Source organism: Myodes glareolus, chromosome 17 (assembly GCF_982192425.1).
Source record: "Myodes glareolus chromosome 17, mMyoGla1.1, whole genome shotgun sequence".
Taxonomy (NCBI): Eukaryota; Metazoa; Chordata; class Mammalia; order Rodentia; family Cricetidae; genus Myodes; species Myodes glareolus.
In genome coordinates this window covers 16,959,847-16,987,240 of record NC_142042.1, presented here as the reverse complement: position 1 = coordinate 16,987,240, position 27,394 = coordinate 16,959,847, and the positions used below count along the sequence as shown (strand labels likewise).

The 27,394-nt window shown below is 38.4% G+C and overlaps 1 protein-coding gene across 4 annotated transcripts in view; it reads right to left on the bottom strand.

Annotated features, from left to right (window-relative positions):
- Bmpr1b (bone morphogenetic protein receptor type 1B) overlaps nucleotides 1-27,394 on the bottom strand; it is a 301,493-nt gene that overhangs the window by 175,883 nt on the left and 98,216 nt on the right. The gene's annotated exons all lie outside the window — the stretch shown is intronic.

Sequence of the window (27,394 nt, the reverse complement as noted above, 5' to 3'; positions counted from 1 at the left end):
ATAGGAAGCTGCAGCATAGACTTATAAGTAACTCATCCTAGGCTACACCTACACACACACACACACACACACACACACACACACACACACACATCAGAATCTGGCATTTGTTTTCTTCAGATTTTTTTAATTGATTTTATTGAGCTCTACATTTTTCTCTGCTTCCCTTTTTGCCTCTTCCCTCCCCTTCAACCCTCTCCCATGGTCCCCATGCTCCCAATGTACTTGGGAGACCTTGTCTTTTTCTACTTCCCATGTAGATTAGATCCATGTATGTCTCTCTTCGGGTCCTTATTGTTGTCTCGGTTCTCTTTGGGTATATATCCAAAGGATGCTCAATGGTGCCACAAGGACATGTGCTCAATTATGTTCATAGAAGCATTGTTTGTTATAACCAGAGCCTGGAAAGAACCTAAATGCCCCTCAACCAAAGAATGGATAATGAAAATGTGGTACATTTACTCAATGGAGTACTACACAGCAAAAAAAATAATGACATCTTGAAATTTGCATGCAAATGGATGGAGCTAGAAAACATGTTGAGTGAGGTAACCCAGACTCAGAAAGAAAATTATCAATGTACTCACTCATAGGTGGTTTTTAAATATAAAACAAAAAACAAAACAAAACAAAAAACCAGCCTACAATTCACAATTCCTTCAGATTTTACACTGGTTATCCATGATATCTGTCTCACATGGAGGACACTTTGGGAAACACTAACTTAGAAAGTATAGTAGATTAATGACCCCCAAAAGTTTATGTCTACCCAGGACAATAGAAACATGGAGTCTGCAGATATAATTATCTCCGATGAGGTCATACTGCATAACGTGAGCCTTCAATTTTTCTTCTGAGGAAAGTGAACACACAGGCAGAGACTGGCCTCAAGCACAAGGCAAGAAAAGCCAAGGAGAACTGAGAGTCACCGAAGACAGAAAAGGCATGAAGGTGGTCTACCTTAGGGTCTTCACAGGAAGAGTGGCCCTGAGGATACTCGGGCTGCATACGTTCAGACTCCAAGACTATACGAATGTCTGCCGTAAGCCCCATGTTATGGTAATTTCACACTGAACTCTGTGACTGTAATATAGAGGAAGGTCATGAGGAGCAGATAAGAACTATGAACAGTGTTCAACTGATAAAGCAAAGAATATGAGGCTTTCATAATACTTCGCAGAGAATTTTGAGAGGAACGTACTAATGAGGCACCACTGAAAGTGATGAAAAGACCCACATTCAGCCACAGAGATCTGTCAGTCACCTTTACTCCTGTCCAGGCTGTTTGAAATGAATCACTACCTGTAATCAAAAGACAGAGCTGGAGATGAAACGCCAGGATCAGTGGTGCGTGGATGGCACAGAGGCCCTAAAAGGGTGATGCTATTAAAGATAATACTACAGACAAGGAGGAGAGGTTGATCTTAATACAACCCTAAGAGTTTATATTAAGGTTCTTTTTTAATGTTGAGGAGCACACAAAGGAGGGAGGGACTGGTTGTCAGCTTAGTGGAAGAGAAGAAAGCCCCAGATGTTTGAGTAAAGCAGGTCAAACGCAACAAGGTTCACCGAAGAACTTGGTAAGGGACTTTAAATGCAGTGTATAAAACATCCCACACACATGCTAGGGAGTAGGTAACCTCATTCTAATGAATCTGGACAAATTATGTCAGTTGGGAAAATGTAATTCTTACAAAACGTGTCTTGTTTATTGTTAAAGAACACTGAGATGTCTATGAGTTATTTCAAGATGACATTTCCACAAACCTTTTTACCTTTCAACCTGGGATGACTCAAACATGCGGTGAGGTCCATCTGTATATGTGTTGTTTTCATTGGTTAATGAATAGAGCTGTTTTGGCAAGTAACTTGGCAGAATTATGCTAGGCTGGAAAATTAAACTGAATGCTGGGAGAAAGAAGGCAGAGTTAAGAGGCGCTATGGATCCGCCGGAGGGGAAAGATGCAAGCTGCAAACTGGAACCTTGCCAGAAGGCCACAAGCCTCATGGTAAAATATAAAATAATGGAAATAGGTTAATTCTAGATGTAAGTGCAAGCTAGGAATATACTGGAGCTATTTGCCAAACAGTATTGCAAATAACATAGTTTCTGTGTGGTTATTTTGCATCTGGGCAGCCAGGAATGAACAAGTGGCCTTTGACTATAGGCATGCATTCCCATTAAGTATAATTAGAAAGGTTCTACTACACAGATGATAGGGATAATGGTGACCCATGCTAGTAGGTAAGCCACTAATTTCTCTCTGACTGAGTTCATAAGATTACTGAGAGCCAAAAGAGCAAGCCATCACAAATATATGCATCATACCTGACACACAGATGACATCAGTAAGCTATAAATTCCAGAGTATAATAAAAGTAACCTTTAATTTGACCTAGGTATTCCAATACGCCATAACTGAGACAGATATCACTGTCCAACTTACATTGTAATAAATGAGTTAGGAAAAGAAGGTATGGAAGATAGAGAAGGGAGGAAGGGGGAGAGTGAGATAGAGAAGGGGGCATGCACAGGTAATCACCTTGTAAGTAGCCTGAGCGCTCCTGACACATAACTGGCACCCACTTGGGTAAGTGAATGATTGACAAATAGTTTAATTTTCTGTTATCATAGTGTGGTTCTCTTTTCCTACTCTGTGCAATGCCACTCAGAGTCAGAAACCACCAAAGGAGCTCCCGTCTCATTTCGGATAGGTGTACTACCAATGACATCAGTCCACTTATGGTACATTCAAGAGATATAATCAGTGTGCATTTGTTAAGGTGAATGACAGCAGATACTGAACTCTTTCAAGCTAACCCTGATCCCACCTCCTCGGCTCTCAAGCAGCCCGTCTAGGCAGAACCACAGGCATGAGCATTCAGGAAAGCCTTCCTACATGACAGATTACAAACCCCAGAGGCAGTGAGAAGCAACTGAGTATAAACACTGCTCCAAGAGGTCTTCGAACAGGACAACTTTGAAACAGTCTGAGCTACTCACCTGGAGATACAGAAGAAGCTCGGCAGAGAGGAAAAACCTGAGAGCTGCTCTGTAAAATCCACAAAACTGACCAGGTTACAGCAGGAAATACAAATGCTCTTTTGTAACTGAGTATACAATGAAGGTTGTATGACTTCACAGTGGTTAGTAGACCAGAGAGAAGGAAGATGAAAGGAGACATCTTTCTTCTAAAAAGTGTAAGGTGTGTGTACGGTCATAAATTATAAAATACTTTTATATGAGTTTGCTGCCTCTAATATGAATATTTGTGTGAGTTTTTACGATATAAGACATAGACAAATATCTGGTCTAAAATGTATCAGTATTTGGAATGGCCTATTTTATTTAACAAACATCAAACAAGACAGGTTTTAATTTTAATTTGTTCTTCAAGAGTATTGTCAAAGCTTTTGCAAGGCATTTGGGCTCTTAAGTCAAGCACACTTAACCATAAAGTGATTGATTTATCAAAACAGCAACACAAAGAATATACCAATAGAAGGGATTATTTACTTTTTCAGCCAGGAAAAGTGGAGTCACCAGAAAGGATGTGAACTACATCCAAACACTATTCAGCAGAGAAAAATCTTGGCTGAACAGAAACTGAGATCCAAGACAGGAGCAAACCTCAACTGTGAACCTCCACTTTAAAACTCATCAACACCATCTTCTTTTCTTATTATCTATCAAACATTCCTTTGCGATAGAGATCTCCTCAAAAGAGAAATAAATACCTGTCACTAATACAGAAAAAAATAAATAGCAGAAGAGATCATGTTTCTCTTAGTAAATATAAAACTACCAAAGCTAAAACCAAGATAGAGCAAATACCCATAGCGACTGAACGGGTGTGCTCCGCCTGCTGGTGATAACAGTGAGCTGTAAGGGTGGATGCCCATCACGGCAGGATTCCTGGACTTCTGTTGGATAGCCCTCAGCAGTGCACCTGAGGGCAAAGGATTGCAGAATCCCCAACTTCACCACAGTGACTACCATTAGGATAAGGAAAGAACAAAGAGGGGAAACTCAAGGAAAGATACTGTAGGTGTAGCACTCACGGGTCAAAGGAAAGTGGTTTTCATAAAACTCAAACCAACAGAGAATAGAGGTAATTGTTTGCTAATTAGGTGTGAAATAACATGGACAATTACCACAAAATTGAGACTATCAGATGACTATAAAACTGATGAATATTTTGCTTATCACCATAGATCCCTCACCTGGCGTTGGATGACGATACAGATGGAGGCCCGCGTTGGAGCACCGAACTGAGCCCCCCAAGTTCCAAACGAGGAGCAAAAGGAGGAAGAAAATGACAAAGGACTGCGAGGGATACTATCACCCACTGATACAAGGGGTCGGATCTAATGAGAGTTTACCAAGGCCAGATGGACCGTGACTGAAAGAGCATGTGATCCAACCAGATTCTCTGAATGTGGTTGGATTTTCTGAATGTGGCTGGCCTGCAGTCTTTCCAAGAAGCCATTGACAATGACACTGGGACTGGTTTCCTCTGCATATACTGGATTTTTGGGATCCAGTCTGTTTGGATGCTCACCTTCCTGGACCTGGAGTGAGGGGGGAGGAACTTGGACTTCCCACAGGGCAGGAGACCCTGACTTCCCTTGGGGACAAAGAGGGAGGAGGAGAGGGAGGGGGGGAGTGGGAGGGCGTTGGGAGGAGGGGCGTAAATGGAAACTTTTTATAATTTAATAAAATTACTAAAAGAAAAAAAAAACTACTTTTCAAACTATCATAAGCTATTCCACATTAGTAATCATTTGTTATTATTGCAGAAGCAGCAATAAATGAAGTCTACAGATCATAAATACAATTGAAAATTAGCAATTCGTTGTCAGTCCAAAGCAGTACAATGAAAAAGAAAAGATCACTTGTCATTTAATAAAGAATCAAAACAGTCATTTATTTTATCCTGTGCTAATCTCGGGTAAGGAATTCATAGAGACAAATATGCTCACCTTAGACTAAAGAAAACATCACCGTCTCTGAACAATGTGTGTAAAGGGAGTCACAAACATAGCGTGACTCAAGAGAAGAAATCTGTTCCAAAATAATTTATCCAAAATAATTCATATGGTGCCTGCCAAAATATGAACTAAAAATTCCAAGGCTTTTGAAGCTGAGAGCTATTAAAAATAAACTATTTTAAACTTAGACCAGAATGTGTCATACAAAATACTGTTTTTATTTCTCTTTTAGCATTGACCCATAGAATTGTGTGTGGGGGGGCATTGTATACATATGGAGGCCAGAGTAGTATACATATGGACTGCTTCCATCTTTCTCCATCTTATTGCTGTGAAGCAGGGTACCTTACTCAACCAGAAGCTTGCCATCTGTTTTGACTGGGCTGGCTGTCCAGAAAGCTCACATGATTCTTTTGTCTCTCCTTTTCAACACTCAGTCTGTAGGCATCTATTGCCATGCCCAGATTTTAGATGGGTTCCAGGGATTCAAACTTCTATAGCAAGCTCTCTAACCCACTGAACCACCTTCTTCCATCCCATAGAGCTGGGGGGGTGGGGTGCTGTCAGGTAAAAGAATGTAATAATCCAGGTACCATTTCCTTGATATTCACTATGTAGAAAAATAAAGCAAGTCAATGCTAAGAAATCATTTCAAAATCAACCTTTTGCCATGCCTATTTTTTTTCATGATTTACTCACTTTAAGACACCACAGTAACCATCTCCATATTCACTGCCAGAGAAAACGTTTTGCAGCGTGATCCATTTTGAAATAAGCTAAAGTATCTATGATAACATCAGATTTTCCCTAGAAATTTACTAGGGAGACAATGCAATGAATTGGAAGAGCAACTCAAGCAAGGGCAGAAACTGAAACAGCTTTGTTTTTCTAAGTCACTGCTATTTTTAATAAATACTGCTCTCTACTTCTTAAAGTATTAAGTTTAACTGAAGGGACAAGGTGCTGAAAAGAAAGGGGCTTGAAATCATCACCATATGCACAATTGCTATGAAACTACATTGCCATGAGCTATATTGCTGCATACTCTGGGAATTCCCATGAACTGCAGCCATTTTCATGCAAATCATCACAGTCAGATTGTGATCATATATGATACATGATGATTATGCAAGATATAGGGGACTCATTAATGTAAAGAATTGCTATACAGAATATACATCTACAACTTCTTCATTTCCTTTATGTGCAGTCTATATTTCCAAAAGACATAAATGACAGACTGGTATATACTAAGGTTTTTAACACATTGGTAGGATTTTTCATAGAAAACAATGTTCCTGTGAAGTTGCCTACTTCTCTTAAAATACACACACACACACACACACACACACACACACAATCACTTACAATGCCCCTTAAGCTGAAGAGTTTTAACATAATTCAGTTAAGAGTTGTCTAAAACAAACACATTTGGAAGAAAATGATTTGCCTTCCTAATTTTTTCATAAAAATTTTCAAGATAGTTCACAAGATTATGAAATATATTGATAAAAAAGAAAGGCACCAAGAACAAAACCAAACAGAAATCAGAAGTTAAGTCCCAGACAACGTAGAGACAGACATATACAACCCATCTCGCTGCATGTGAATAGGTCCTAAATATAGCTAGGAATCCAATGACAACTGAGATATGGCAAAGGAAGGGGGCAAGAGGAGAAAATGGAGCTCCAAACTTTAAAATTCAGGGAGCTGACAAATTAGTCCACAGTCCTCAGTCCAGCAGCATTCTAGGAGGTAGGTAAGAACAAAATGACACAGCAGCTTCTCATATTTTCAGATATGAGACCTGATATGACCCAGTAATGCTATGGACGCACTACTAAGCGATGAGAAAACACAAACTGCTAAAGGCGTGATCCTATATCCATCCATGTACTCCGTCAACACAGCTAAACTCTATTATGTGCCAAGAATTTATTATTCAACACACTCGTGAAATAAAAAGATCAGTTCCCTGTCCTCAGAGAACTTCAATTGTACATTGAAAATACATAAAGTCAATTAAGTAGTCTGCCGACTGACACTGAAAATAGCAAAAAAAATACAAAAGGATCTCAAGTTACACATTTTACCATTTCACCACAGAAATACAACAGTTTATAAAAGAGATCTGCAAGTATTATCATCATAATTGACAAATTTTATTCCTTCACTCAAATATTAAATATTACTAAATGTATCCAAAGAGATATATGCAAATCACACCAAAGCTGTTGATTTTAACAATGATTAAACGTGTCTTCTTTTCTGCAAACAGAAATTGATGACATTTTAAGTTCATTAATATTTCAAACAAAAAAAATATTTTTAAAGCTATAAACCACATATTTGATAAAATTATAACAGAAAACTTCTCCAAACTAGAGAAAGACAAAACCAGTCCAGGGGTGGAACACTATAGGGACATGACCATGAGGGAACCTCCCAACATGTTATAATTTAAACACTAAACACAGAGAACAAAGAAAAGTCAAACAAAAATTCTTAATGAACAGCACCATATGGCATGAAGCAGTATATACTATATCAGTATTTAATATGTCTGACTTCACTGTGTGATAAAGTGTGCAAGAGTTACTCATTTCTCAATGTCAACTGCTTCTTGAAAACTCACACAATATGTAAAGCCCTCCAACATTCTACTGTCAAATCAGGGGGGAAAAAGTTCAGACATGTACACATGGATTTTCATATGTCCCATAGGTGCTATGTTCCATTTTATGTATAATATACAGAATGGGAGGGGAAGTTGAATGCCCTTGTTCAAGTACCCTTTAGTGCAAGCAGAAGAGCTCCTCCATGGCAGATGAAGACAAACAGTCATGGACATCCTGGGTCTCAGACCACACAAAGTTTCTCTACTTTCCCAGAAACTTTCAGAATGTTTTCTAAGAGGAGAATATTCCATATTCCAGACCCAGTTGTAGATATAAGGTATATTTTTACAGATCTAATAAATGGATATTTTGATGCTATTTTCATCTCTATTTGTTGTATTATGGACAACTTTTGTAGCCAGCTGACTCAGTAATTTTAGGGAACTGAATAGCTGGTCAAGTATAAAATAGGAATCTCTCAGTCTTGGGGGTCCGTGTTCTCAGGCTTCAAGACTTTCTCTAGATGCTTCTAGCATATTCATTCATAGTAAGAAAAACAGCCATGTGGTAGCTAACCCCTTCAAAGATCCAAACATAAAGGCCTGGTGTCCATGAGGCACTGCGTCCAAAGTAATGAGCCAGTTTCAAAATATTTCAAAGCATGATTCATATTATAAAAGATCTTTAAAAAATAACACCTGTAGGCCCGTATTTCTACATTGAATGGCAACCAGAATCCCAGGCCATAGTTTGCATCTGCCACACGGTAGGTGATCACCTCCCTAACAAAGGGTCAAGATATGCTAATGTCATTCTGCTCCTTCTTCATAATTTGGAGGATGCCTGAAAAGAGATAGTATTTCAGCCTATGTGACAGAGATGGCTTACAGAGCAGGAAGATAGAAAGACATGATGGAGCAGGCATAGGTAGATGTGTGGACATGACCACAGTCATTTACCTGGTTACCTAGGAAACAGAATGCTAATGAATTTCCCCCTCGGTTATGTTTTGGTATATAAGGCTGTTTGGAGAATAAACGCAGAGGAATTTTCAGTTCAGGATGTGAGCCGAGGGTTTTATGAGGGATCACTGAAAATCTCCCTCTGAATAAAGTCACTGACTTTTGTCTTCATTCCCACGCCCCCTCTCTGGTCCAGAGAGATAAATTAGGGCCTGGTGCTGATAAACACCTCCACCCTTGATGGAGGACACCAAGACAACATGACCCACTGAATCAACTAAGCAGAGCTCACCTGAGCTCAAAGAGACTGAAACAAAACCATGGAGCCTGCATGAGTCTGTGTCAGGTTCTCTGCATATTTGTTATGACTATTAGCTTGGTGTTTTTGTGGGACTTCTAACAGCAGAAATGGGTGCATCTCTGAGTCTTTGACTTGCTCCTGAGCCTCTTTTCCTTCTTATAGACTGCCTTGGCCAGCCTTGATGTGAGAATTTTTGCCTTGTCTTACTGTATCTTGCTTTGTCCTGTTTGGCGATAGTCTTAGACTACAGGCCCGCTCTTTTCTGAAGGGGAATCAGAGGGGGAGTGGATCTGGAGGAGAGGAAAGTCGGGGGTGGTTAGGTTAAGCAGAGGGAAGGGAAAGTGTGGTTGGGAGGTATTGTATGAGAGAAGAATCTGTTTTCAATTTAAAAAATTAAGAAAAACTAATCCCCCTTATATATGCTACTGTTGTGTTCTATTTTAATTTGCTTTCATGTCATTGCAAATGAAACCCGTTAGATGAACTCTAAGGTGCAAGTAAAGAGTCTCCTTCCAACATTGAAAACACTGGCTCTTTCTTGATGTGAGATGTCCTTCTTTATATGTGTTGTTTTTATTGGTTGGTAAATAAAGCTTTGGTGGCCAATGGCTTAGCAGAGTAAAGCCAGGTGGAAAATCCGAACAGAGATTAGAGAGAGAACAGGAAGACTCAAGCAGAAGCCATATAGCTGTCGAAGGAGAAAGATGCCAGAACCTTACCAGTACGCCACAGCCTCATGGTGGTATGTGGATTAATAGAAATGGGTTAACTTAAGATGTAAGCGCTAGTCAATAAGAAGCCTGAGCCATGGGCCAGTGTTGTAATTAATACAGTTTCTGTGTGATGATTCGGGTCTGGGAGGTCGGGAAACTAAAGCACAGTCTCCAATTACAGTCTCTTATTCTCAGTTCTCAGGAAGGGCAGAGCTCTTCTGAGAATTGTCACATAGCTGACATCCCTACCTAGAATATGATGGCAATGTACCTAAAACGTCAGCTACCTAAGGCCTCCGGGCTTTCAGTCTACTTTTCTCTGGAATACACAAAGCAAAAGTTCATAGAAAACAAACTTCTTGAGAATTTTTAAGGGCTATTATAGGTCATAGGTAGGTTTTATCTTTTTTAGCTTTGTTAATGGAAAATAAAAATCCTACTCCAAAAGTGAACGAACCAGGAGCATATTTTTAATCTCCCAAGAAGCATACCCTGTTTTTTAAGATATTTGAATTCCCAAAATTTTCTGGAACAACATTTTTACTTCTCCTGAAAAATAATAAAATGTCACATTACTTGATGTTCCTGTCATTCAAATCATGAGATTTCAGTGCTTCCGAAATAGTGCATTAACTTCTGCAGATGGGTTTAGGCTATTGTCCACTTTAAATTGTTTTTGTTAATTTTTCTCTTCTGAGACATCTGCCTTTGCTTTTTAATCACATTTCTATTATATTTAGTTGACTTTGACCATTGAAAGTAGGTGACATCATCATAATTAGATATATATTTCTTTACATTTATAAATAAATACTGAGCATTCCAGTCAATACATGCCAGAGTTCTATGACATCTCTGCGGTTCTGTTTTTCACTAGTTGTTTCGTCCTTTCTTTCCATTTTACTGGGTCCAATATAAAAACATACAAGCCAGGCAATTGACGTCTGAAGTTCAAGTCAGACACAAAGCCAGCACTGAAGTAGATCTGGGGACCTGGGGCGCTGCACTGTGGTGTCTTTCTGGAAGTGTGCAGCACTCAGCATGGAATGTTATGATTGGATGAGTTACAGATTGCTAAATTAAAAAAGTAACACAGTTTTCATTCTGATCTTGTTTATGTAAAGTTTCTCAAGGTTAGGGCTTTCATGTTGTTCCTCCCCATTTCCTGAGTTCCTCTTCACATTGTACATCCAGAAGTGACAACCTGCTATTATCTCCACCGACACAGTAGCCAGTCCAAAAGTAAGCTCCGGGTCTGATAGAGACTGTCAGGAAAATATACACGAAATTCTACCTGTACCAAGTGTGGACAAGCAGGGAACACGGAAGAACACATCCTCATGTTAATTGCAATAAGGAATTCCCAAGTGTAAAGGGCAAAGATGATATTTTACTTAATGGGAGAAAACCTATGTTTCTATATTCTATGTGAGTTTAAATTAGAACATTTCACATTTCTCATAAAATATTTGTAAACACATAAGACAAACTATGGGGCTCTCCTTTGGTTGTATCTCTAGCAAACTACATTTTTTATGTTGATCCAGTTCTGGGCTTCTCACATGCTAGGGGCATGGTTTAACACTGAGCTGCACCTCAAGACTCTATATATACAACCTTTAATTGTGGTGATATTTCGTTTCTGTTTTAACAAATAAAGCTTGCCTGAAGGCCAGAGTGCAGAGCTAAGTCACCAGAGGACAGGCAGTGGTGACTCACACCTTTAATCCCATTGCTCATGAGACAGTGGCAGATGAAACTCTGAGTTCAAAGCCACCCTGGGATACACTAGATTGATCCAGTCTCAAAGATAAATAGAGCAGAGCCAGGCAATGGAGGCCAACACCTTTAGTCCCAGAACCAGGGAGGTAAAGATGGGAAGCGATATGGCTGGGTGGAGAGAGGATAGAAGGTGAAAGGCGGCAGGAACTCAGTACAGTTCGAGGTTTGGTGGACACAGGTTCAGTCTGTGGATTTGTAGACAGGATCACCCCTTTGGTCTGAGCATTAGTAGAGGCAAGAACTCTCTAGTGGCTGCCTACACTGCTTCTCTGATCCTTCATCCCCTAATGTCTGACTCTGGGTTTTTATTATTAATACCAATTAGAATTTGCTTAATACATTTAATAGAATATCACATAATATTTATAAGACTTAATAAGAGATAGGAGGTCTTTATGTTCCTATAATTCCATCTTCAATTGGTTATTTTACTCTAGTGGATAAGATTTAAAGGAAAGAAATGATTATTTGGAGTAATTTAATTACTATCATGAACTGTTATAGCAACCTACCTACAAAGACCCTGACCCTGGATTCTGTAAGTTTAACCTGACCTTTAAAGATGTTTGCACTGGTGTGATCGGGGGAAAAGGAGACACATGAAGCATTACAGACTGCATTTGCTTACAATTCTTTGGGTAGTGTTCTAAGATATACGAGTGACTTTGGGCAGGGGTGGGAGGATGCTGTAAAAGTGACAGTTGGCAGGTATAAAAGTTTTCTCAGTGTCTCAAAGACATAAGAACGACATCTTACTGTCCCAGACTCCCAGCTGTCTCCAAATGTGGTACCATTATAGATACCACCATTACCTACAGTGACTTTGTATGTCCATGACCACACAGAAAGATATTACCATCATTAATTTACAAGTAGGAGCTCCCAAAATACTTCAGATCACTTTACATAAGCAGGAAGAATGGGGGGGGGGCATAATCCAAAAAAAAAAAAAAAGATTCCAGCCTGGAAGTTCAATGCCACCCTCATGGTAGTGAGGTAACTCCAGAGCCCAGTGGAACCATGGGCCATGTTTACTTCTTATCTACAAGCTTTGGAGAGCAATGATATGGCCTGAAACGCACTATGACCAGCTAATACTTAAGTCTGCAAAGCCAACCAAGTTAAATGTCTCCACCTTCCTTCTCATACTTCAAGATTCATGATAAGACCAAGGTACTGACTAAATCAGACTTTCATAAATACTGTCTACTATATAAACACACTCAAGATCATCTTTAAAATCAGTGTGCCTTATTGATCTCACTCCTCTTCACTCAGCAGACAGCTGGTACTAACTAATACTAACTACATTAAAAATATGGTTTTAGCTTGGGCAACGAATTGTTTCACAAAATGGTCTAATATTCTAAAAGTCAGCAATTTTCTGCAAACACATGCTTAAGGCTACAAGTTCCCTTATAAGGGCAAAAGAAAAGAATAACTCCTGCAAAGCTCTAGTAACTTAAAATCTACAAAACCTTTTCACACTTACGTTTATACCAATTCATGAGAAGTCTATATGTGCAAACTTATCCCAGGAAGCAATTTTGCACCTGAGAAGTTTCTAGTGTGAGTCTAATCAAAGAAAGTATACAAGTTATTTCATGAAGGAAAGTCATGGCCAAATTAGGACTAATCTTTTAGCTTTCACATTTAAACAGAACAAATTAGAGACATCAAAGGATTGGATACATGAAATCATCTCTCAAGTGTGAGATGAAAAAATTTCCACTACCAAAATAGTCCTCTGTTCCAAAACAGATATTTTCTGCACCAGATAGTCTGATAGTCAAGTCTTGATTTAATTGCTCAAAATAGTGAGAACTCATGGGCTACACATGCACAATTAAGTCTTACTAATTTGATATGTTACATCAATTTCAATAAGTGTAATAAGAGAATTAACATTTATAAACATTTGAGAAACACCAAGGAAAATGTGCTATTCACTTTATCCACTGAGCTGGAAACAACAAATATGTTTTTATAAATCCCCAAAGAGCTTTTACCTATGAGCGCATGACTGAATGTAAAGAAAATTCTTAAGTGAAGATTTTTTTGTGACTGTTGTCCTTGATAGAGAATTGCTACTTAGAGAATTGCTACTCCCAGTTATACTGGTGAACACAGTCACAAAAAGCATTTTGAGAAGTATATTTGCATCACCAAAACATGCAATTCATGTGTTAGTAAGTAGCTTCCAGAGGTATCCCACAAATAGCCACAGTGCATTTGCTAACCTTATATGATTTACATGCTGGTGTAACATTTTAATATTGAAGCACATAGTGTAACCAATTTTGTATATTTTAGAATGCTCACAGGATGGCTTAAAAATTGCTTTGAAGTAGCATATGTTCAAATTGCACTAATGAACTATGTCTAAGATTTCAAAAATTAAAATAGTTTCCCTTGATCCAACCCCCGCCCCATGGATCAACTCCTAAAGAATCTGAACATATAATTTAACAACAGAGCTGACTTGCTAGAAACTAAATTTCATAAATTGATTTTTAGAAATGGGTATGTTTGTCTGAAATCTTCGTATTTGTTTAAAAACTACAGACCAAGCATTTAAATTCTCTCATAGATTATAAATCAAAGAAAATTGAAGGCAGCTATATAAACAGAACACTGCCTGCATCTGTTGTATAGACACAATGATCTCTAATGTGCAGCATTTAGCCTGTTCACCTCTCAGCTGCCATCTTTGAATAAACATGTCTTAAAGCACCATCAATCTAAGCAATGTGGGGCATTTCTCTTCCAAGAACAAAGACATTTTCAACTTTGGATTAGATGTACAACTGTAAAACCAAGCAGAAAAAGGAATCTTGTGATACAGGTTTATGGTAAATGTTGAACATGATACTACCAAGCTTTTCCAAGGAGAAGATGCCTCCAAGAACTTGGGATATTCATCTTAACTCTTTTTTTCTCCCACTGTTAACTACTGTGTATCATGGTATTTGCAGGATAGCTTTCTGCCTGGTACTTAGAGAAGTTGTAGGAACATTGCGAATTTTAAAAAAGTCCAGTTATTATCAAAGGAGCAAATTTTGTTTATACAACTAATTTAAATGTAGAAAGGACAAAAATAAAAATCATTAATCTGGAAAAATTGGTTCTTTCAGAATCTGATGACCAAGATTACCATATTGGATTATTGATGGCTAAAAATTAAAATAAGGATTTAAAGATACAGAAAAATGCATGTTTATTTTTATGAAGACTTTTGGACTGTTCTACTAGGGCCAATAAGTAAAACAGGTACGGTCAAAAGGAAAATCTTAGGAGAATCAATAGTTAAAAAAGAAAATGAGGGATCACGTTGACCAGGAGGAGAACCACATTTCCAGGGACGATGGAAATTTCCACATACAATTGTAACCAGGCTCTCACTCCTCACCCGCACTTCCTCATGGCACTGTATGGCATAATGGCTGTTTGTTGAGGGAAAACAGGGTGGTGAAACAGGTTATAAATGCTTACGACTGAAGAAAAGCTGCTCTGTGCCAGTACATTGGAAAACTGTTTCACAACAGTGGGTTTATGTGAAAATGTTAACCCCTGACATGTTGCCAAGGCCACAGAGACCAGGGTAATGCCACACACAATGAGTGTCACCTGAGTGTTTGTAAAGAGAATGTATGGGGAGGGCTATGTTTACATAAGACATCTCACTGTGAATAAGGAAAAGAAAATGCAAAGTAGGTTGTTTTTTGTTTTCTTTCTGTTTTTGACACGATGACTTTTTTTCAAGATCCTTTTCATGAGTGCCTGCTTATGAATGTATGTGATTCCTTCTAGGTAGGGCCTGGCAGCACAGTCTTTAGGTGAAATTTGAGAATAACATGACCACTTCCAAATTCAATCTCAGTAACTACATTATCACAGCGTTCTCAGGAATCGCCAAAGACGACAAATGGGACCTGTTTACGCTGAGTGGCACATTTCTGTCACCCTGCTCAGAAGGCTGCAAGGCGGTGGGCTCTTGTCAGCACTCTGTTTCCCTCAGTGCCTCCCATGCACCTTCCACATTTACTGTGGTTTCTCACTGTGCCATTTTACAAGAATGGAAACGCATCAAGGAATTTTTCTTGAAGTGAGACTTTAGCTATAAAGCAACTGAACCCATTTCCTGAGACCTGAAAAAAGAACATGTCTTTCTCACTGATTAGAGAACTCCAGTTTCAACCTGTTTATGTCAGACTTGGCACTCATTTTTTAGCATCAGACCGAAATGTGGTTCTTGGACTTAGGAAATCACAACAACAAAATAAGATGCCACATTTTCTCAAGTAGCAAGTGCACTGGTTTCTTTATGCGAAGCCCACACAGAACCTGGTGAAGACTTAACTTATCACAAGTTCCCTACTCAAATATAAAAGACATTGGGCTGAAGTCTCATTAAGGATGGAAATGACCCATTACTACAGACAGAGGGAGTCATCTTGGGATTGATGTAAACTTGGTGCAAAGTCTAGGCAAAAAGAGTGATCCATTTGCAAATTTTCCCCTTTTAAGAAACTAAAAATATTTTTTTCAGTCTGGACATGATAACATTACTTTTTCTTTTCTAGCCCTTTAAGCTTTAGATTCATCAAAGAGAAAGATTTTTTGTTTTAAGCATGAGTTATATTGCCCTATTTTCCTTTTGCTAACTTAGAATAATATATCAAAAAAGTTAATTTGTTCTTACAATCAATAATAACCTTTTTGGAGTTTATTGTGGTGCCTTCAGTGTTCATGCCATCATACTTTGCATGATAAATATCCCCACATTTCAGATGAAGAAAGCAAGGTTTAGAACAGAAAACCACACATACTGAATTCCACATGTAAGGAAAAAAATACTTACATACGGTCAACAGAATAAACCCAAGTTTCCACACCTTTATTTAGGGATTTACCTAATCATTTAGGCTTCCAATGAGCTATTTCTAGTAATTTATCTACTCAAATCTGGCAGACAGGTAAAACTGAGGAGATAAATCTAAGCTATTTACTCCCTTCAGCTCTGATTAAACCCTTCCGGACCTTTCAGGGGCTGGTTGAAAACTAATGTCTTCTTTTCCCGCTGTTATAAATTCTGCTTCACTGGGCGGTAGAATTTGCGTAAATATTACTTGTGACTAAAGATTATGTTTCTCAACTTCCAGGATGGTTTTTGCTACATAGCTCATAAATGCTTATGTTCAATAAATGCTTGTTAAAATAATACATACACAAAACATCTCAACTGTGACAGCAGGCATACCAGACAATTGTGAATAAATCCAATTATGAATACAATCCAAAACTAATAGATAAGCTTCTCTAACCTCAACATGTCTCTGAATCATGTAGAAATCTTTTAAACTCAGTTACCGTGGGGTGGGAACTGAGACTCTAATTAAAACAGGGGCATTGGTTCCCAGTCTGTCTTCTCGCTGGCAGTTGCAACCTACAGGGACACAAGAAGTCTCGTGACTGTTTAGAAACTCGTGTGTTTTTGGATATTAACCTTCATTCATATCTGAACCAAACCTGAAGTTGTTATACTTACTAAGTAAGGATAAGTATGTGTTTATGTAAATTTCCCCAACATTAGAGTTGTTTCAAAAGAAAAGACCATTTTCAAGTTAGTCCTTTAGTCCCAAAGGGCAAAAAAAAAAGTAGGGGGGGGCTCATTTTAATATTAACTAAATTTAAAATTAAGCATCAACTCTTGCTATTACCACTGGTCATAGTGCGCCCCCCCACCCCAGCACAGGAAAGCTGGAGTAAATAAAAATGGATTGAAGAAGCAAGCAAGCAAATTATTCTTCTGGAAGGCATCAGGGTTCTGCCCACTCTGATTAGTGCCAATTTCTGGCTTAAGATTAGAATTCTACCAGATCTGACGAGCCCTGCAGATGTTAACGAGTATGCAACGGTGTAGAGGACATACATGACCTCTTAGCCACTCTATTTTTGAATGTTACCTTTTTCTCCCCTCTAATATTAAATACTTTCATCCCAGTGTTTCCTTTGTGTTGTGCCAGGACTGGAATTTGTGGCTACTACTGTTCAGTCTTAAGTGCAGGAATATTGCCATTGCAAAACCACGAGTAACAGAAATACTGTGCTAACCAAATGATGGAAGCCACTTGAATAATTCACCCTTCCAGGTTACTATTTAAGGGCAAGGGAAAATGAGCTTTCTGTACACAGGAAAATAGCTGACTATTTTCTGAGCAGACATCACTGAAAATCTGCATTTATTTCCTTAATGGATCTTGTTAACAAGTTATTATTACCAAAACCCAAGCATCTATCAGCAGAAAAATGCACACCAAATGAGGACACACTGTTTCATCGAACCGAGCATTTCTGCTTTTTCCCTGCACACGTCAGTGATATGTTACAAGCTGCATGTAGACTGAGGAAGTGCTGAAAACATTCAAGTCACCAAGCATTCGATCAAAACACAGTTGATGATCAGAATGAGTACTTGGCACCTACAAAAAACAATGTGTGTGCCGAATATTCTAATAAATTTCTAAAAAAACAGACAATAAAGTAGTAGTAAAAAACTATTATTCAACCTCTACCCTTAATTTGAAAATGAATAAAAAGGTCTCTAGGAAAAAGCACTGGGTGTAAAAAGATGCAACAATCGTCTGTTAAATACCCCTGCTATAACATGAGTTAGGGTTCTAACCATCATGTGATAGTACTTGCCCGAGGAGCCTTTCAGAGGGAAATGGGTTTAGATGAGACCTTGACAGTGGGGCCCTTGGGACAGTGTGAGTGCCCTTCTCAGAATAAACACTGCAGAGCATTCTCTGTCTCTCTCAGCTGTGTGAGCACACAGGGATTAGTGACTATCCAAAGACAGCCACACCACAACTCAGCCAGTTTGGCATTCTGTTCTTGGACTTCCAGCTTTCCGAACTGTGAGAAAATACAGTTCCATTCTTTAAACTACCCCACCTATTTTATTTTAGCAGCCTAAGGCAAACGTTACAAATTCTGCGATCACTGCCTTTATCTCTATATAAGAATCATTCTAGACCATAATATGCTCATAGAGTTTTAACTCTATGTTTTTATGAAACAGTAAGAGTGCTAGAAGTAGTTGGTAAGTATTCAGTTTTTTTTTCAACTGCCAGTTGTTGACAAAAACACAAAAGAGAAAGAGAGAAAAACTCCACAGCTATTTTAACAAGTAACTTGGAAAAGCACTCTGGGGCGGGGGCTGCCTCATTAGCACTAAGTGCAGACATGCAGACATTCCCCACACAAAACCTCTTTCAGCAGCATCAGAAAGAGAATGCTTTCTGCCTGTGTCACTTCTCAGGTCCAGGCCTCTAGCACGCTTCGTGTTATATGCAATTAGCCCCGTACCAAGATTTAGTACGTTTCATAATAAATCCCTTGACCGCATTGACTGTAGGCTTGGCAAACGTGGAAAGGCCCTTATTCAAGCAAGCAGAACACAAGCCACAAACTTATCCCACAGCAAAATGTACTTGCTGGATGCCAACACACAACACATTTCAACAGTTTGCCTTGCCCTCCTCCGTTCATCCCTCCCGGTCCACGTGAGGTGGAGGAGGAGACAGGAAAATGCAACCTGCCTTGTGACTGTAATTAAAGAACAAACAAAGCAAGACCCTTGACTTCCTTCTTCCTCTCTGCGTCATCTTGCCACTGGCTCTTTCTCTGGCTTGAACCCTCCAGACTCAGTCCCTCACCCCCACCCAGAACCTAAAGTCACTTCACAGATGAGAGGCAGCGTTTACCCTCATTTAAACAGTAACCATCTGTTGCTGGCAGGACGACTATGGCTCCTTCTCAGGTTTCCAGCTTTGGAACATGAAGGCTGTGATGCATTATGGTGACTGTGTGGGAAACCGTCTCTGCACAGAACTAATGAATGCTTCCTCTCTTCATGCCAGCAGAGAATCAAACCTTTTAGTCATTTCAGTGATTGCTGTTAGCAGGAATCATCAAAACAATAGCTGTGTTTGGAAGGAGAGGTGTTGCACAAAGCTCAATTTCAATCCTTTTTTTTTTTTTTTTTTTTTTTTTTTGGTTAGTTAGAAACTCTATTCTTTATCTGGGAAATGCCTTGAGAAGGTTAAAGATCATTAATTTTAGGTACCTTAGATTATGATATGCTGACCTCGATAATGAATATTTTAATCACAAGTAACTTACAATGAATATAAAAGGAAAGGGGTAACACATCTTTTATTAAAACTCTACTAAGTCTTTTTTGCATAATACATTTCAAATACTACCACTGTGTTATTTACAATAAAGATGTCTTAGGTCATTTCTCTCAGATCGCCTGCAAGAGACTTCTGTTATTGGCACACCTAAAAGATTAATATTATGCATCTTTTCCCAATATCTGATAAGTACCTACATCAAGAATGAAAAGATTCCTAAAACCTGTGTTTTACTCTCTTTAAAAGCTATTCCCCAAAAAAATGGAGAAAAAAAGAGGGTAGGAGCAGCAATATGGTTAAGGACCTGACACCGGACTTTGATCCCCAAAACACACAAAGGAGGCTGGAGAGAATTGAACCCACAAAGTTGGTGGGTGTACAGGTCTACCTGCTTAGCTCCAAGGAAATGTCTGTCTTTAGTTTTACAGAATCCTAAAATTAGCCCCACACCCTGTATCCTTTACTGTCTGCTAGTCTGGTTTCTGATACTCTAACACATATCTGAGATCATTCACTGAACAGAAAGGGAAAGTTTGAGAGGTTTGCTTTCATGGCTGTAGGGTTGAGGATGAGGAAATTCAGTTGCAGAGAATGCGGAGAACAAGTTTTAGCCCTCCTGGCACTCGAAAAGCAGAAAGGAAAGAGAATTGGGGGCTAGGGTCCCACAGTTCCCTTTGCGGAACCGGGCCCAAGACCTTAATCTCCCTCAAGGTCCTGTTACTCCACACAGCACCAACCTGGGCAAGAAGCCTTTAACTCAGGGGCCCTTATGGAACATTGTGAATTAACCCTGTCCAAGTGCCAAGATTTCCCCTTTCCTTCTTTCTCTTTCTTCGTTCTCTCCTGGGAAGCTATTATAAGGCTAGCATGGTAAATTGTTGGCCTGGTTCTTAATCAGACCTGAAATGCTTCCTCAGGGTCTGATCCCCATCTCCCATCTGCTCAGTTTCCTTCCAGTGTTTTCTGAGTGTGGTCACATGACCTGGGTTGGGATTACTACAGGTCTTCGTTATATGCTGGCCTGTCTCTCCTCTCCACCATTTTCCAGTATGTGTATCCAGCATGATGGGAGGGTACAAAGGGTACTGTAATAATGAGATTGTACTGTGGTAAGAGAGCTTTTAAATTAAAATGTTTTCAAGGTAATATTCTATTAAATCATTTGCAGAAAAATATTACTTGATATAAACTCGGCACTAGCATTATTTGTGGGGAAAGTATGTACTTATATTTCAAAAACAATAACTATGACTTTGTGTACTCAGCAATGTAGTTGGATAATATAGAGCACAAAGCATTGCATCTAAAAGCTGTAGCTCAAATTCCCAACATGTTTGCTGATATTGGTCAATCAACAACAGACAATCTTGTTCAAAACCACTGTAAGCTCCATTTAACTTTCACCTTGTAACTCAACTAAATTTAACTTTATTTTAAAATTTTAAACTAGGCTTTGGAGTACATAAAACTTAGAATTTTTATATCTCAGAATATTTAAACCCCTTACCAAATTGCAGTGCCTTTTTTTTTTTTTTTCCAAATCTCTGATGGGGGAATTCAGCCAATCACATTCTGTCCGTGGGGCGTGTTGCCCTAAGGCAAAAATTTACCTATAAACCTGGCAGGTGCACTTCCTCTCGCTCTCTCGCTTGGGCCCTGCATTCTTGGATGGACCGTTGGGACTCTGGTGTAAGTCTTCCTTCTGTTTATTAAAGCTGTATTTTTATATTAAGCTAGTCTGGTTGATCTTTAATTACTCATCGACCTCGCCCCCTTCAAATCTCTAGATCTTTTTTTTTTTTTAAATCTTTGACAAATGGTCTGGTAATTTTTTTCTTTTTAAGCACTTGAGGACTTACACTTTATGCACTGGACATATGAACATCATATACCAGTGATTTTTCTTGATGAGGTGCAACAATATTTGTCTTTGAACCAAAATGCACACTACTTTTATGTTTACTGGAATGCTACATATATTTAAGTCCATTTACAATATCATGCTCTGTACTCATCCCTTAAACTTGACTCAGCCTCTTCTGTACGAAAAGCACTGTTTCGTGTCCAACCTTCCCTGTTGAAGACTTTTCCAGGCTGTGTCACCAAAACTCAGTCAGTACAGATTCTCTGACTTTTTTTTCTGGACTGGTCATTTTTTTTATATATATTTGACCTCTAAACATTTTCCTAGCTGTCTTTTCAGCTCAGTTACATTTAAAATTACATTTAATATTAATATGGCCTTTTGCTTTATATGTTTTCAATCCTAGAAAGCATTTTTAGAACTCATTCTACATAAGGTAAAAAATTTAAGCAGTCTTCTTTTGTGCATGTGTGTGTATGTATGTATGTATGTATGAATGTATGTATGTATAAATTGGACAATTCCCTCAAATGCTATGAAACAGTCTGGCTCTTTCCCTGGTTATAAATGCTATCTACCTCTAAAAACAAACATATACTGCCTCCCTTCATTATGATACTTAAAAAAATTTAGAGTAGAAAAATATTCAATCTCTACTATTTTATGTAGTTGTTGGGAATGAAGAACTAGTTAAATGCTTGTAAACATCACTAATTACGAGTTTCAAAATACAGTAATAGCTTCAATTTGATGTCTTTACTGAGTTCTTTTAGAGACCGAATGGAAAAAGCCACATCAGCTGGGTGTCATCTCAGTTCTCAGCTGGGTTCATTCAAGCTTGCTCCGTGAAGTACAGGCTGCTGAGTCAGCCAAACTGCGCCAGGGCCTCTGAGATGATTTTGGGTCAGCCTGCTGGTAGCTACTCCATTAAGCCTGACCTTGGATGGGTGAACTTGACTCTGCTCCTCCAGGTGACTCACCTGATATCAGGCTATCCTGTCCTTGATCTTACTCGTGACAGTGGAAGAGTTTTGAAAGGAGCGGGAGCAATAGACGTTCTAGACGTCTAGAAACTAGACGACATCACTTCTGCTGGTCTACTGGCTAAATTAAGCCACAAGTTCAACATACGTTTAAGTGTTAGGAAAAAACTCCCCACCGTAATAGAGATCCAAGTAATGCTGCAAACTGTTTCAACTGAAGGCTGAGCAGCTTTTCCAAGGCCACAATATGCGTGTATGAAGTATCTTCAGTATTGTTTCACAAAATATCACCGTCTTTATATTTGAAAATTCTAAACACTTAAATATCATTAGGTAGCATATCAGAAATGCTACTGGAGTGATGGTAACTCTTGAAGGAGTTGCTACAATTAAGTATCTTGAAGTCAGTTTCTTACAACCAAGAACAGTAAGATGTCATCCCAAGGGTAAGTTAGCCTATCAAGGCTTTAACTAAGTAGCTTCATTTCAAATGCATCCAATGTGTTGACATTATCTTTAGTCTTACATGGAACAGAGGTATGTATCTGATGTGGGATTCCCCTCTGTATGCTGTGAATATCATTGGTAAATAAACTCTTTTAGACCTATAGCAAGACAAAACTTAGGTAGGCAGAGAAAACTAAAGTAAATGCTAAAAAAAAAAATGAACAAAATAAAGAAGAGCCATGTAGCCCTACTGGAGACAGACACCAAAATTTTAGTCGGTAAGCCACAGCCATGTGGCAATACACAGATTAATAAAAATGGTTAAAATATGTAAGAGTTAGTCAATAAAAAGCTAGAACTAATGGGCCAAGCAGTTATTTAATGAGTACAGCTTCTGTGTGATTATTTCGGGTTCTGGACAGTCAGGAAACCAGGATTAAGAGTCCCATGCAACATATATCAGTCTTTTCCCATGTTTGGTAAGCTACAATGTGTGTGTAATTCCAACTAACTCCTATCATTACCCTAAATGCTCTATTACATCAGTGTGAGTAGTTAGAAGTTTGCAGATTTAAATTTTTAATCACCAAATTTTAGAAGAAATCACACAAAATCTTGTTATAATCATGACAATGAGGCAAAAATACTTTAAACAAAAAATCCACATAAATACATTCTGTATTCTGTACCGTACATTTTTCTGTATTTTAAATGTATTGAGCAAACCAAATAAGAATATTTATATCTATCTTTTATACATCTTCCAGTAACATAATATGCTTATGAAATGCAAAAAGATTACACGAAGTATAAGAGGTGCCTACCTATAATGTACTTATATAATTATATTACATCTCATAACATTATGACATATGTATTAAGGAATATATTAAATATTGCAATCACCATTACAGTAACAGATTTATATTATGTATTCATTAGTACATGTGTTATGAAATATATTACTTATGGATAAAACTAACATTAATAAACTGATCTCTGTGCATGAACAGTCTTTGTAAAAACAGAGGAACTATGTACACAAGAAACAAATAAGCAGTATGTCAATGATACATCAGAGACCCTTGGGGAATAACTTATCTCTGCGGCACTGATTGACATCAGAGATAGAAAATAAATGATGAAAATGCCTGAAGGTGTGATGGGGAACAAAACACTCTGTCCTATCATGTTTTAACAGACTCCTCACAGACTTGGAAAAAGTCAGGAACTAGAAAATCCATACATGCAAAATACAGTCTGTGATTTCACAGCCAACTACCACCCTGTGCCAAAAATCTAGCAAAGATGCACAATCACCTTTTTGCATTGAAATCCAGATGATAATCTTCTCTTAGTTGGAAGAGATACTTTCAATAATTCTGCAGTTTTTCACCAAAAGGGAAAGAGAAGGAAGATGATCAGAAAACTAAATACTGGGGACATGCTCAAAATACAGTGTGACCCAGACACTGTGGCAGGGAACAATCCCACTGTCTTTCATAATCCTGCCAAGAGAAAGTTCAGACCTTAGCTGTAGGTATCCCCAAAGGTACATTATCCAATTAATTTGTACTGGACACCAAAATACAAAGAACCATCATCTTATATTTATCACTATAATATCTGGTAAATGCTCTTTAGAAACCCAGTTATTTTTACCTTTGCCTCAAGACCCTTAAGGAAGTCTGAAGAATCCCATGTAAAAGGTGTACACAGTTTTGATTGCCTGCTGTTCTGCTGCTGTGATATATATACAGCATGACCAAAGGCAACTAGAAAGATGAAGGTCCATTTTAGCTTACAGGTTACAGTCTATCATCGAGGGAAGCCAGACAGAGTTCAAACAGGAACTATAGCAGAAACCACCAGAGGAACACTGCTTTCTGGCTCACTCTTTGGCTTTCTGATCATCTAGCATTTATATGACCCAGGACCACTGGATAGGAATGGTGTTGCCTACAGTTGGCTAAGTCCTTCTACAACAATCATTAATCAAGATAATAACCACATAAACATGACCATAGGCTAATCTGCTGTGAGCAATCTCCCAGTTAAGCTTGCTCAAATGAATCCAAGCTGTATCAAGTTGAGAGCTGTAGCTGAGACAACTTTTAAGCTTTTACAACTACTTTTGAGTCAGCAATGAAAGCCCAGTTAAAATATCTACCCTACCTTTTCTAGATTTAGTATCCTGGATCAGGCATACAAATCCTGATATAGTCTCATTTCTCTCATCTTTAAGATCAGGGCTATAAAATCATACTCCTGGAGAGCATTCTAGAAGATGGCTGAAACAGTAAATTAAGTGTTGAGTACAGCACCGGACACGTGCAAGGCCTCAGAAACAAGCAACAACGACAGAGTGCAAAGGCCGAGGGCGATTTGCCAGTCATTTCTATTGCCAATTCTCTGAGGAAGAAAGTGAAGCTTCTTGTTTAAAGCACGCATATGTCTGTTTTCATATGGAAACCTCAAATATATTTGGTGAAAGAACAGTCTATACATCCTGAAGTTAAAAAGAAATACAGAATTCTACCAAGTTTCGACATCATGCTATTAGACATATCTTGTCCTCTGTGGAAAGGGAAACAAAGTCATTTTGAAATTTAATTGATGAAAAAAATATTATTTCTCCAAATCTTCCTTGGCCAGAAAACAGTGGAGGACAGCAAGAAAGGACCCTTTTTTCACCACTATCCAAACCTGAGCATCCATTAAATTCACTACACAGCTTCTTGGCAATCGACAGCCTGGAGCTGAGCCCTGAAGAAGGAAATATGCTTTTCAAAGTCTCACAGATTCAGTCATCTGAGCAGGCAGGCTTAAGCTACTGACTTATCCTTTAGAGTAAGACATTTATTTTCTTCTCACTTTCTTACCCCAGATCATATATCAGCCTGTTTTACGAAGATTACTTCTAGAGCTGGAATCTCCTGAAGCTGGCGTTCAAGGTATCACCTGCTGTCTCATTTCACTCCTGAAGTAAGGGTCAAAACTTGGCCAGGCCTGGACATTGCACGCAGCTTTTCTCACTACCCAATCCTCATGTGGCATTCTTTCCATCTTTGAATGACTAAAGTGAGGTTCGGCCATCTCTAACAGTGGGTTTCAAGACTATTTTAATTCTTCGTTTTGAAGACAAATTGTTCTTTCTTAAGTTTACACAGCACCGATGTGTTATTCTGATATTCTACAAGCTCTTGAATAAAAATTTCACTCTAACATTTCACTAATTAATGTGGCCCTGCCCATAAGCGCAAAGACTTTAAAATATACTTTGAGCTAAGGTTAGGCAAAAGGACTTTCCCAAAATGTTGGCCTCAGCCTGTAATAATGGAAACATCTGTCTGTAGATCTTCTGACCAATAATCAGATAAATATGATCACTGAGTAATGGGGAAATCAACATTATTTAATTGATTAAACCAAATTTAAAAACACTGAATTCATCCGATGCTTGCCATGATGCTTTCCATTGATAACGTTTGTATTGAAGGCATCTTTTAAATTCTCTACTCTGAGGAAGTACGGGGCAGTGGCGAGTGGCATAGGAATGGTTCAAATGCCAGCTCTTACTTTATTACCCTAGCTAAGCCTCCTAACTTCTTTGTGCCACAATTTTCACATCTAGGAGTAGCAACTACTCTCTAGAGTGTTAAAAACTGTGAATGACAAGTTAGGTCCAGAAACAAATCATCAGTATCTGTTATACATAATTACCATCAAGATTCTAATCAGGGTATTTAAACACCAGAAGAAATTACACAGAAACTTTGATGAGATCTGAAGATGTAATATGGAAGTTCTGTGCTTTAGTAAGGTTATTAAAGCAAAATCAGCAGGGAAGTATTGAAATACTCAGCTGAGAGGCAAAGAGCTGGTAGCTTTAGCTCCATAAAGGCTGCATGCAAACTGATAACAGGCTAAAACTGTAACAAATAAACTAAGAAACACATGGTGGGGAGCTTACACATTACGTACAAACGTTTAGAAAGCATACCAGAAGTAAAATAAATAAATAAATAGAGCCAATTAAATTAAAGTCTGAGAGTGGACCAGATCAAACAAGGATGGAGCAGCCAGTCCTAGTTGCTGCATGATAAAGCCCGTGATAAAGCTGCATGATAAAGTCACATGAAAAAGGCCAACTTCGAAAAAAAATCACTTTTTCCAGAACCAAATAGCAAATGAAAGCAAAGAGAGAAGAAGCCTATCTATGTACCTTCACCTCCATGGTAACGAATCCTGTGTTCCAACCCCAGGAGGAAAGTAACTCTCAATGGCCAATCCACAGATGTTGAGTTTTTACTTTCTTGATCCATCTAAAAGCCATAAAACAAAACTTCCTATGTTCAGCTCATTGTCAATGACACGGCTTCCCACATTTTTGGAAAGGCTGCCAAATTCATGAATATTAATTAAAATAAAATCAAATCTTTTAAGTAAATTTGTTGAAATTTTCTGAAGGAATCAAAGCGTAATAATGCAATGGAATACTACTACCACATGAAAACAATGGGATACAAAT